This window comes from Pleurodeles waltl, chromosome 12 (genome assembly GCF_031143425.1).
Source record: "Pleurodeles waltl isolate 20211129_DDA chromosome 12, aPleWal1.hap1.20221129, whole genome shotgun sequence".
NCBI lineage: Eukaryota > Metazoa > Chordata > Amphibia > Caudata > Salamandridae > Pleurodeles > Pleurodeles waltl.
Window position 1 is genome coordinate 123120035 of NC_090451.1, and position 13562 is coordinate 123133596.

General features: G+C 47.0%; 1 non-coding gene across 1 annotated transcript; it reads right to left on the bottom strand.

Annotated features, from left to right (window-relative positions):
• Positions 1 to 2731: 2731 nt before the first annotated feature.
• Positions 2732 to 2805, bottom strand: TRNAI-AAU (transfer RNA isoleucine (anticodon AAU)). Its single transcript has one exon. It is a non-coding gene; the product is annotated as a tRNA-Ile (tRNA).
• Positions 2806 to 13562: the final 10757 nt, after the last annotated feature.

Genomic DNA, 13562 nt, shown 5'->3' on the forward strand with positions numbered 1-13562 from the left:
TGAGTGACTTGCCATAAAGTAGCATAGAGGGTTAATATGCCTGCTGCAAAGAACAGAAATATATTTTATGTGGATAGCTTAGAGTGATAGTAACGCCAGCCTTTACCAGCACATTAAAACAAATGAATGCATGTAAAAGGGGGCTACGGAGAGATGAGGGTCACATTTGTGGGTGCTAGTGAGTGAATCCGAGGAGATGGTCATGGGGGGGGATGCCAAAAAGGACTGCCGCACAGGGCACCACCAGCGATAAACCGACTCTGAATTTATTGTGCATGTGTGCTTGATGTAAACTGCTTTGTCAGCATACACTGGGACAAATAGTGCTATAAAAGAATAAAAATTAAAAAAAATGCCATTTATATCAATATTTGCGTAATTAGTCATACAGGCGGTTAAATCTTGCATTTTTACAGCGCTAGCAGATCTCTTACATTTGGAGCTCAAAAAAGTTAAAAACTTGCTTCTAAATCCTAGCTTCTCTTAGGTACTTGCGAAGAGATAACATGGTGTGTCCCGTTGTTTTCTTCCATTGCTTCGGTGCCTAGGTGTTCAACTCCATTAACTTCCATCCAGTATTAAACTCAAACAAAAAGAGGGCTAATAGCGCTTTTAGTCGGCCTTTGTTTAAGCCTTGCTGAAGGAGTTAATAAGAAAGCCCACTTACAAGCTGCTGCACTGAACGTTTTCAAACGCTTAGAAAACGGGGACCACATCACCCAAGTCTGTGTTGCACCCTCAGTCCCACCCTTACTCTTCAATTATCAAGGGGCTGCAGAGGATGTTCCCCCTGCGCTAAACTCTCAAGCAAAACCCCAAACTACCGCCATCACGTTTAACAGCGACTGCTCCTGTGCAGCTATCTGGCACTTCACAAGGAATAAAGCCGACCTAAACCTAACATACTCTTTTGCCCAGCGAGTGCCAAAATAATTACACTTGGAAATGTACTATACAGGTGTAACTGTTATTTGGACAGATTAAAAAATATGGGCAATCTACTTCAATATGGATGGTTTAAGGGGAAAATAAGGAGGAGCAGAGGAAGGGCCATGCAAACCTACAAAAAACCTACAGAAGTGTAAGGTAAGCAAGAACAATAAATAAGTCAAGTAAAATAAGTAAGGTAGGTATGTAAGGTAAGTAAGTTATGTAAGTAAATAAGTAAGGGAAGTAAAGTAAATAAGTGAAGTATAACTTTTGTAAAGCACGCAATAGCCAAGGCGTCTTAGTGCGAATTAGCTTTAGGGTGTCATAGTGTCCCTGGTGGGGCAAAAGCCCAGGGTCTTTTGTCTTTGGAGGTGTGGGAGTGCAGGAGGTCCAAGGTCCACGGTGGTGGTGGTGGAGAGGAGGAGCAGGGTACCTGGAGAGAGGTTTAGGGTCTCTGAGGGTGAATGTTCTCAGGAATGAGACCTGTGCAAGGTTCCTCGGTATGCAGGATGCATAAAGGTCGGGATGCAAGACCTCTAGAGGTACGTGGTTCCTGTAGGAAGGGAACTTGAGAATCCCTGGGGTGTGGAAGGTGCAGGGTCCCTGAGAGATGGACTTCCTCTGAAGCTGATGAATGTGCAGGGTCCCTGTTGGTGACAGAGGTGTTGGGTGTCTATATATAAGAGAGGTACAGGGTCCATGAGGTGGGGAAGTGTAGTGTCTCTGAAGATAGGGGTTGAGGAGGTAAGCACGGGCGTGCGGGGTCCCTGGGATAGGAACTGTAGGGTCCCTGGAGGCAGAACTGGTGCATAATCCCTAGCCGTGGGGGAGTCATGCTTAGTCTCTGTGGATGGCTGGTGTGCAGGATGCCATACGGTAGGAGTGATGCCCTGTCCCTGTGGGTGAGAACTTGCAGCCTTTCTTTAAGTGGGGGAGAGGCAGGGTGCTGGGAGGCGAGTGGTGTCTCTAGAGGTGAGAAGGTGCAGTGTCTCTGGACTGGAGGTTGTAAGCGTGCAGGGACCTTTGAGATGAGACCTTCACCTTGAGGTATGCAGTGTCGGATCATCTATTGCTCAGTAAACGCTCACTTCTGGGTGTTTCATCATCGGACCAGAATCTGGGTATCGGCTTCACTCTGGCCACATCCGCATCACACACCATTCTCGCCTCAAGCCCCTGATTCCTGTCACCTACGTTTATCACAAATTGCCTTAACTTTTACAACCTCATAAGTTAGCTTCTTCCGCTAGTAGCACCTGCACGTCAAACTGAAATTCTGTGAAACAACCCCCCTCCACGGGTCTCCTCACTCCTAACCTTTACTTGACCACAATAAAGCGCTTCGTCAGGGTGCTAAACGCTATGTAAATGCAATTACAACAATACAATACACCTTGCTCTCCGTCTTGAAGCCATCAGATTATTTGGTGCTCCCAGTTACTGCCGTTGTATTGAATGCAGTGCAAGAATGATTTGCATATCACAACACTGCGAGGTTTCGGGCTGGTTGCCGCAGGTGTTTCTCTATTTTGCTCTCTGCGGATGTTCCTTCTCTCCCCATCCCAGTATTCAAAGCCCTGCACCCAACATATGTCTTTCAAAGGCACTCTCTACTTTCACCCCCTCACGTCCCGGTTTAAGCACGACTTGCATGTTCTTCTCTTTCTGTATTTCCATCCTCCTGTTTTGAAATGTGTGCCGTTCTGCATGGATATATGTTTACGGTAGTAAAACAACACGAATTAGGAGGCCATACATTAGTGGTAAAATGGCGTTAGAGCTTTTCCTAAAATGTAACCCTTGGCCCGTACGGGGATCGAACCCGCGACCTTGGCGTTATTAGCACCACGCTCTAACCAACTGAGCTAACCGGCCAATGCGTAACCCCACAAAATGTTCACTTAAGTACGTGAGACACAGCTCAACACTTCCCTCTGTTCAGTAGTTTACAGTTGAAAAGTATACATTCATAAGCTTAACTGTGCCAAGAAGTTCAATTGCCTTGTCTACTACTCAAAAGCAGCGTGGAAGTCTGCTAGGGTCACCACTAAACACCAAACAATGCTGCTACCAAACCTGCAAGGACACAGACATACTCACCCACATTCTCTCATCAAAAAGAGGATTCTTTTTTTGTTTACATTCTTGATGATTTAGCATCATGTCGATGTCTCCAAAAATGACATCATGTGACCTTTGCCCCGTTTAGCTCATCACTGGCAATATCATCACCGTCATTCAGGAGGGGACTGTCGCCTGACCTCCCAATACATTTTCCAGGCTATAGTCGCTACTAACGTACATGTCTGGAAACAGTTAATCTGGTTTATTGTGAAAAGGCACTACATCATCCCACTGATAAACAAATGCTATTAGTGTAATAAGAGGCAAGTCACTTACCATCTAGACCTAAACATGGGCTCGATTCTTACTGCAAATGAAGGAACATTATAGTCCATCAAATGAAATACAAGAGATTTTTGTACAGTGTACACCCTCAACTCACATACTTGATGAAGTCTTTTGATGCGATAATGAAAAAAAGGGGTTCAGTGAAATAAAATATTTGCCTAAAATCACAATATTTGGTCAAGCCAGAAGCCATGACTGATCCCAAGATCTGTTTCACATGACATAATTCAGCCATTAAATGGATAGCTCTCCTTTTTAACAATAATGATTTATGCTTTCTTTTAATTCTTGACTTGTGAGGGAGAGCATGAATCAGACAAAAGCCATATGAATACCTGGCTCGTTTTGAGCTTGAGATTCCAAGAGGACCTTGAGCAGAGCCAGGCCTCTGGTTCGAAACTTCAGTGGCTCAACCAACCCCTGCAGACCACAGGCTTGCTTCCATCTAATTCTTCTGCACTCTGCAGAAGAGAGAAGAAATGTAATTTATATGCTATCCTTCCATGAAGCTCAGCAGTCTGGTCTGATATGGCAAGACGGTACTTACTGAACATTTGAAAGGGCTCAACTGGTGCTGAAATTGGAAAACATTTACTCCGGGAACCCATAACTTAGCAGTTATGGTCAGGCAAAGGAAAGGAGATAGTCACGAGGGGCGGAGTTTGAAAAGCAGAGCCTGACAGTCAACGTATACATCTACTAAAAAACTTCTGCTACAAAGAGACTGGAAACAAGGACATATGTGAAAGTATAGCTGTTCTGCATTACTTAATTGGTCACAGAGAGGCTGCATTTTAAAACATCTTGCAGGGTTAAGACGCATGCTATAGCAATCACTGTGTGCCCAGCAGTTCTGAGAGCATTATAATAGTAGTAAGATATCTTGCAATCTTGGGAGAATTCTTTGTTTTATCCAGTCAATGTTTTGACTCATAGAGTAGCATAGAAGGTTAATGTGGCTGCTTCCAAGCACATTATGTAACATGCAGATCACAGATTTTTTTTTATTTTTGTTACATTTAGATAGGTAAGTGGGCTACTGCTTTGAGCACTGAGGTAATTTTGGTACTTCCTGTTCAAACGTTGCAAGCCTTCTAATCTAGCACCGTGTTCTATTTACCAGGATTGACTTGAGTTTAAATCCTTATTGGGTTTTTACCCACAATATGTTATTCTAACATTGCAAAGAAGAGTTTCTTTGGGAAGTACTAAAGACTTATTAGTATAAACAACCACAATCACAGTGTTTCTCCTGACTGTCACTCTTAACATAAAATGTCTACAAGTATTGGTGATATGTGATTCCTAAACCTCATAAGCAATAACCCTCACTGCTTTAGCCTGTACAATGAATTATACAGCTGTATAATTTATGCAGGGCCGGCTTTAGGGCGGTGCGGCCGCACCACATGCTGACCTGGATTGGGGGCGCTGACCTCAAGGGGCACTGTGTTTAGCAATGACTTATGAAACTTGTCATTTAAAACCACCTTCTGAAAAGTTCCTTGTGTTAGGGTCTCAAGGCGCTGGGGTGGGGGAGCTACTGGTCATTTAAACAATGTCTTGAGGCGTTTTCTGAACGTCAAGAGGTCTTCAGTCTGGCGAAGATGGAGTGGTAGGGAGTTCCAGGTCTTGGCGGCTAGGTAAGAGAAGGATGTTCCTCCGGCGGTGGTTTGGAGGATGCGGGGGACGGAGGCGAGGACGAGGCTGGCGGAACGAAGATTGCGGGTGGGAGTGTGGAAGGTGAGTCTGTCATTTAGGTAGGCTGGACCTGTGTCGTGGAGGGCCTTGTGTGCGTGGATGAGGAGCATGAAGGTGATCCTTTTCGATTTTGTTAGCCAGTGTAGATCTCTGAGGTGGGGGGAGATGTGGTTGCGGCGTGGGACGTCAAGAATGAGGCGGGCAGATGCGTTCTGGATTCTTTGCAGCTTTGTTTGGAGTTTGGTTGTTGTTCCTGCATATGGGGCATTTCCATAGTCCAACCGGCTGCTAACCAGGGCGTGGGTGACGGTTTTCCTGGTTTCGACGGGGATCCACATGAAGATCTTGCAGAGCATGCGGAGAGTGTTGTAGCAGGCAGAGGAGATGGCGATGACCTGCTGAGTCATGCTGAGTGTGGGGTCCAAGATGAATCCCAGGTTGCGTGCGTGTGTGAGGGTGCGGATCCTAGGGAGGTGGGCCACCAAGAGTCGTTCCATGCTGAGGGGTTGGTGCCAAAGGTGAGGATTTCTGTTTTGTCTGTGTTTAACTTGAGGCGGCTTGATTCCATCCAGCTGGCGATGGTGTGAACTCCGTTGTGGAGGTTGTTCTTTGCAGTTGTAGGGTCTTTTGTGAGGGAGAGGATGAGCTGAGTGTCGTCTGCGTAGAAAACCATGCTGATGTGGTGGATTTGTGCGATGTTGGCGAGGGGGGCCATGTAAACATTGAAGAGCGTGGGGCTGAGCGATGATCCTTGGGGGACGCCACAGATGATTCTGGAGGCTTCTGACAGGAACGGTGGGAGCCGGACTCTCTGGGTTCTGCCTGCGAGAAATGACGAGATCCGGTCGAGTGCCTTGTCGTGGATTCCAGTGTTGTGGAGGCGTGTGCGGAGAGTATGATGGCATACCGTGTCGAAGGCTGCGGAGAGGTCCAGGAGGATGAGTGCTGCTGTTTCTCCTTCGTCGAGCATGGTCCTGATGTCGTCTGTGGCAGCAATAAGTGTGGTCTCTGTGCTGTGGGTTTTGCGGAATCCGGATTGGGAGGTGATGAGCACCTTGCTGTCTTCCAAGAACCGGGATAGTTGGCTGTTCACGTTTTTTTTTCGATGACCTTGGCTGGGAAGGGGAAGAGGGAGATCGGCCGGTAGTTCTTGGGGTCGTCTGGGTCTGCCTTTGGTTTCTTCAGCAGGACGTTGACTTCTGCGTGCTCATATCTTTCTGGGAAGGTGGCTGACTCGAAGGAGCTGTTGATGGTGTTGCAGAGGTGGGGAGCAATGATGATGTTTGCTTTATTGAAGATGTTGTGTGGGCAGGGGTCCGATGGTGATACGGAGTGGATGGAGGCCATGGTGTTGGCGGTGTCTTCTATGTTGACGGGGGTCCAGGTGTGGAGGAGGTGGGTGTTGCTTTGGGCGTGGGGTCCGTGGGTGTTTGTAGTCAGCTGGTGGGTCTGGGGGTTGAAGCTGTTGTGGATTTCTTCTATCTTTCAACGGAAGTGGGTTGCAAGTGAGTTGCAGAACTCCTGTGATGGCGGGGGTTCGTTGGAGCAGGTTCTGGGAGTGGAGAGCTCTTTGATGATGCCGAAGAGCTCTTTACTGTTGTGAGCGTTGGTGTCAATGCGGTTTTTGAAGTGGGACCTTTTAGTGATGCGGACCAGTTGGTGGTGTTTGCGTATGGCATCTTTGAAAGCAATGTGGTTGGAGTTGGTAGGTTCAAGGTGCCAGGTTTTTTCCATTCTGCGACATAGCCGTTTGGATTCCTGTATGGCTGGGGTGAACCAGCTGTCCTTGATTCTGTGGAGGGTGTTTGGGGGTTCTTTGAGCGGTACGAGGGTGTTGCCGCAGTGTTCTATCCAGCGATGCAGGTTGGTGGTGGCTGTGTTGAGGTCCTGGGTCCCAGGGGGTGGGGCCCGGGCGAGGGTGGAAATCAGCTGATCCGTTGATATTTTGCTCCATTTGCTTCGGGGGGTTGTGTGCGGTGGTTGTGAGTGACTTGCCATAAAGTAGCATAGAGGGTTAATATGCCTGCTGCAAAGAACAGAAATATATTTTATGTGGATAGCTTAGAGTGATAGTAACGCCAGCCTTTACCAGCACATTAAAACAAATGAATGCATGTAAAAGGGGGCTACGGAGAGATGAGGGTCACATTTGTGGGTGCTAGTGAGTGAATCCGAGGAGATGGTCATGGGGGGGGATGCCAAAAAGGACTGCCGCACAGGGCACCACCAGCGATAAACCGACTCTGAATTTATTGTGCATGTGTGCTTGATGTAAACTGCTTTGTCAGCATACACTGGGACAAATAGTGCTATAAAAGAATAAAAATTAAAAAAAATGCCATTTATATCAATATTTGCGTAATTAGTCATACAGGCGGTTAAATCTTGCATTTTTACAGCGCTAGCAGATCTCTTACATTTGGAGCTCAAAAAAGTTAAAAACTTGCTTCTAAATCCTAGCTTCTCTTAGGTACTTGCGAAGAGATAACATGGTGTGTCCCGTTGTTTTCTTCCATTGCTTCGGTGCCTAGGTGTTCAACTCCATTAACTTCCATCCAGTATTAAACTCAAACAAAAAGAGGGCTAATAGCGCTTTTAGTCGGCCTTTGTTTAAGCCTTGCTGAAGGAGTTAATAAGAAAGCCCACTTACAAGCTGCTGCACTGAACGTTTTCAAACGCTTAGAAAACGGGGACCACATCACCCAAGTCTGTGTTGCACCCTCAGTCCCACCCTTACTCTTCAATTATCAAGGGGCTGCAGAGGATGTTCCCCCTGCGCTAAACTCTCAAGCAAAACCCCAAACTACCGCCATCACGTTTAACAGCGACTGCTCCTGTGCAGCTATCTGGCACTTCACAAGGAATAAAGCCGACCTAAACCTAACATACTCTTTTGCCCAGCGAGTGCCAAAATAATTACACTTGGAAATGTACTATACAGGTGTAACTGTTATTTGGACAGATTAAAAAATATGGGCAATCTACTTCAACATGGATGGTTTAAGGGGAAAATAAGGAGGAGCAGAGGAAGGGCCATGCAAACCTACAAAAAACCTACAGAAGTGTAAGGTAAGCAAGAACAATAAATAAGTCAAGTAAAATAAGTAAGGTAGGTATGTAAGGTAAGTAAGTTATGTAAGTAAATAAGTAAGGGAAGTAAAGTAAATAAGTAAAGTATAACTTTTGTAAAGCACGCAATAGCCAAGGCGTCTTAGTGCGAATTAGCTTTAGGGTGTCATAGTGTCCCTGGTGGGGCAGAAGCCCAGGGTCTTTTGTCTTTGGAGGTGTGGGAGTGCAGGAGGTCCAAGGTCCACGGTGGTGGTGGTGGAGAGGAGGAGCAGGGTACCTGGAGAGAGGTTTAGGGTCTCTGAGGGTGAATGTTCTCAGGAATGAGACCTGTGCAAGGTTCCTCGGTATGCAGGATGCATAAAGGTCGGGATGCAAGACCTCTAGAGGTACGTGGTTCCTGTAGGAAGGGAACTTGAGAATCCCTGGGGTGTGGAAGGTGCAGGGTCCCTGAGAGATGGACTTCCTCTGAAGCTGATGAATGTGCAGGGTCCCTGTTGGTGACAGAGGTGTTGGGTGTCTATATATAAGAGAGGTACAGGGTCCATGAGGTGGGGAAGTGTAGTGTCTCTGAAGATAGGGGTTGAGGAGGTAAGCACGGGCGTGCGGGGTCCCTGGGATAGGAACTGTAGGGTCCCTGGAGGCAGAACTGGTGCATAATCCCTAGCCGTGGGGGAGTCATGCTTAGTCTCTGTGGATGGCTGGTGTGCAGGATGCCATACGGTAGGAGTGATGCCCTGTCCCTGTGGGTGAGAACTTGCAGCCTTTCTTTAAGTGGGGGAGAGGCAGGGTGCTGGGAGGCGAGTGGTGTCTCTAGAGGTGAGAAGGTGCAGTGTCTCTGGACTGGAGGTTGTAAGCGTGCAGGGACCTTTGAGATGAGACCTTCACCTTGAGGTATGCAGTGTCGGATCATCTATTGCTCAGTAAACGCTCACTTCTGGGTGTTTCATCATCGGACCAGAATCTGGGTATCGGCTTCACTCTGGCCACATCCGCATCACACACCATTCTCGCCTCAAGCCCCTGATTCCTGTCACCTACGTTTATCACAAATTGCCTTAACTTTTACAACCTCATAATTTAGCTTCTTCCGCTAGTAGCACCTGCACGTCAAACTGAAATTCTGTGAAACAACCCCCCTCCACGGGTCTCCTCACTCCTAACCTTTACTTGACCACAATAAAGCGCTTCGTCAGGGTGCTAAACGCTATGTAAATGCAATTACAACAATACAATACACCTTGCTCTCCGTCTTGAAGCCATCAGATTATTTGGTGCTCCCAGTTACTGCCGTTGTATTGAATGCAGTGCAAGAATGATTTGCATATCACAACACTGCGAGGTTTCGGGCTGGTTGCCGCAGGTGTTTCTCTATTTTGCTCTCTGCGGATGTTCCTTCTCTCCCCATCCCAGTATTCAAAGCCCTGCACCCAACATATGTCTTTCAAAGGCACTCTCTACTTTCACCCCCTCACGTCCCGGTTTAAGCACGACTTGCATGTTCTTCTCTTTCTGTATTTCCATCCTCCTGTTTTGAAATGTGTGCCGTTCTGCATGGATATATGTTTACGGTAGTAAAACAACACGAATTAGGAGGCCATACATTAGTGGTAAAATGGCGTTAGAGCTTTTCCTAAAATGTTACCCTTGGCCCGTACGGGGATCGAACCCGCGACCTTGGCGTTATTGGCACCACGCTCCAACCAACTGAGCTAACCGGCCAATGCGTAACCCCACAAAATGTTCACTTAAGTACGTGAGACACGGCTCAACACTTCCCTCTGTTCAGTAGTTTACAGTTGAAAAGTATACATTCATAAGCTTAACTGTGCCAAGAAGTTCAATTGCCTTGTCTACTACTCAAAAGCAGCGTGGAAGTCTGCTAGGGTCACCACTAAACACCAAACAATGCTGCTACCAAACCTGCAAGGACACAGACATACTCACCCACATTCTCTCATCAAAAAGAGGATTCTTTTTTTGTTTACATTCTTGATGATTTAGCATCATGTCGATGTCTCCAAAAATGACATCATGTGACCTTTGCCCCGTTTAGCTCATCACTGGCAATATCATCACCGTCATTCAGGAGGGGACTGTCGCCTGACCTCCCAATACATTTTCCAGGCTATAGTCGCTACTAACGTACATGTCTGGAAACAGTTAATCTGGTTTATTGTGAAAAGGCACTACATCATCCCACTGATAAACAAATGCTATTAGTGTAATAAGAGGCAAGTCACTTACCATCTAGACCTAAACATGGGCTCGATTCTTACTGCAAATGAAGGAACATTATAGTCCATCAAATGAAATACAAGAGATTTTTGTACAGTGTACACCCTCAACTCACATACTTGATGAAGTCTTTTGATGCGATAATGAAAAAAAGGGGTTCAGTGAAATAAAATATTTGCCTAAAATCACAATATTTGGTCAAGCCAGAAGCCATGACTGATCCCAAGATCTGTTTCACATGACATAATTCAGCCATTAAATGGATAGCTCTCCTTTTTAACAATAATGATTTATGCTTTCTTTTAATTCTTGACTTGTGAGGGAGAGCATGAATCAGACAAAAGCCATATGAATACCTGGCTCGTTTTGAGCTTGAGATTCCAAGAGGACCTTGAGCAGAGCCAGGCCTCTGGTTCGAAACTTCAGTGGCTCAACCAACCCCTGCAGACCACAGGCTTGCTTCCATCTAATTCTTCTGCACTCTGCAGAAGAGAGAAGAAATGTAATTTATATGCTATCCTTCCATGAAGCTCAGCAGTCTGGTCTGATATGGCAAGACGGTACTTACTGAACATTTGAAAGGGCTCAACTGGTGCTGAAATTGGAAAACATTTACTCCGGGAACCCATAACTTAGCAGTTATGGTCAGGCAAAGGAAAGGAGATAGTCACGAGGGGCGGAGTTTGAAAAGCAGAGCCTGACAGTCAACGTATACATCTACTAAAAAACTTCTGCTACAAAGAGACTGGAAACAAGGACATATGTGAAAGTATAGCTGTTCTGCATTACTTAATTGGTCACAGAGAGGCTGCATTTTAAAACATCTTGCAGGGTTAAGACGCATGCTATAGCAATCACTGTGTGCCCAGCAGTTCTGAGAGCATTATAATAGTAGTAAGATATCTTGCAATCTTGGGAGAATTCTTTGTTTTATCCAGTCAATGTTTTGACTCATAGAGTAGCATAGAAGGTTAATGTGGCTGCTTCCAAGCACATTATGTAACATGCAGATCACAGATTTTTTTTTATTTTTGTTACATTTAGATAGGTAAGTGGGCTACTGCTTTGAGCACTGAGGTAATTTTGGTACTTCCTGTTCAAACGTTGCAAGCCTTCTAATCTAGCACCGTGTTCTATTTACCAGGATTGACTTGAGTTTAAATCCTTATTGGGTTTTTACCCACAATATGTTATTCTAACATTGCAAAGAAGAGTTTCTTTGGGAAGTACTAAAGACTTATTAGTATAAACAACCACAATCACAGTGTTTCTCCTGACTGTCACTCTTAACATAAAATGTCTACAAGTATTGGTGATATGTGATTCCTAAACCTCATAAGCAATAACCCTCACTGCTTTAGCCTGTACAATGAATTATACAGCTGTATAATTTATGCAGGGCCGGCTTTAGGGTGGTGCGGCCGCACCACATGCTGACCTGGATTGGGGGCGCTGACCTCAAGGGGCACTGTGTTTAGCAATGACTTATGAAACTTGTCATTTAAAACCACCTTCTGAAAAGTTCCTTGTGTTAGGGTCTCAAGGCGCTGGGGTGGGGGAGCTACTGGTCATTTAAACAATGTCTTGAGGCGTTTTCTGAACGTCAAGAGGTCTTCAGTCTGGCGAAGATGGAGTGGTAGGGAGTTCCAGGTCTTGGCGGCTAGGTAAGAGAAGGATGTTCCTCCGGCGGTGGTGTGGAGGATGCGGGGGACGGAGGCGAGGACGAGGCTGGCGGAACGAAGATTGCGGGTGGGAGTGTGGAAGGTGAGTCTGTCATTTAGGTAGGCTGGACCTGTGTCGTGGAGGGCCTTGTGTGCGTGGATGAGGAGCATGAAGGTGATCCTTTTCGATTTTGTTAGCCAGTGTAGATCTCTGAGGTGGGGGGAGATGTGGTTGCGGCGTGGGACGTCAAGAATGAGGCGGGCAGATGCGTTCTGGATTCTTTGCAGCTTTGTTTGGAGTTTGGTTGTTGTTCCTGCATATGGGGCATTTCCATAGTCCAACCGGCTGCTAACCAGGGCGTGGGTGACGGTTTTCCTGGTTTCGACGGGGATCCACATGATGATCTTGCAGAGCATGCGGAGAGTGTTGTAGCAGGCAGAGGAGATGGCGTTGACCTGCTGAGTCATGCTGAGTGTGGGGTCCAAGATGAATCCCAGGTTGCGTGCATGTGTGAGGGTGCGGATCCTAGGGAGGTGGGCCACCAAGAGTCGTTCCATGCTGAGGGGTTGGTGCCAAAGGTGAGGATTTCTATTTTGTCTGTGTTTAACTTGAGGCGGCTTGATTCCATCCAGCTGGCGATGGTGTGAACTCCGTTGTGGAGGTTGTTCTTTGCAGTTGTAGGGTCTTTTGTGAGGGAGAGGATGAGCTGAGTGTCGTCTGCGTAGAAAACCATGCTGATGTGGTGGATTTGTGCGATGTTGGCGAGGGGGGCCATGTAAACATTGAAGAGCGTGGGGCTGAGCGATGATCCTTGGGGGACGCCACAGATGATTCTGGAGGCTTCTGACAGGAACGGTGGGAGCCGGACTCTCTGGGTTCTGCCTGCGAGAAATGACGAGATCCGGTCGAGTGCCTTGTCGTGGATTCCAGTGTTGTGGAGGCGTGTGCGGAGAGTATGATGGCATACCGTGTCGAAGGCTGCGGAGAGGTCCAGGAGGATGAGTGCTGCTGTTTCTCCTTCGTCGAGCATGGTCCTGATGTCGTCTGTGGCAGCAATAAGTGTGGTCTCTGTGCTGTGGGTTTTGCGGAATCCGGATTGGGAGGTGTTGAGCACCTTGCTGTCTTCCAAGAACCGGGATAGTTGGCTGTTCACGTTTTTTTTTCGATGACCTTGGCTGGGAAGGGGAAGAGGGAGATCGGCCGGTAGTTCTTGGGGTCGTCTGGGTCTGCCTTTGGTTTCTTCAGCAGGACGTTGACTTCTGCGTGCTCCTATCTTTCTGGGAAGGTGGCTGACTCGAAGGAGCTGTTGATGGTGTTGCAGAGGTGGGGAGCAATGATGATGTTTGCTTTATTGAAGATGTTGTGTGGGCAGGGGTCCGATGGTGATACGGAGTGGATGGAGGCCATGGTGTTGGCGGTGTCTTCTATGTTGACGGGGGTCCAGGTGTGGAGGAGGTGGGTGTTGCTTTGGGCGTGGGGTCCGTGGGTGTTTGTAGTCAGCTGGTGGGTCTGGGGGTTGAAGCTGTTGTGGATTTCTTCTATCTTTCAACGGA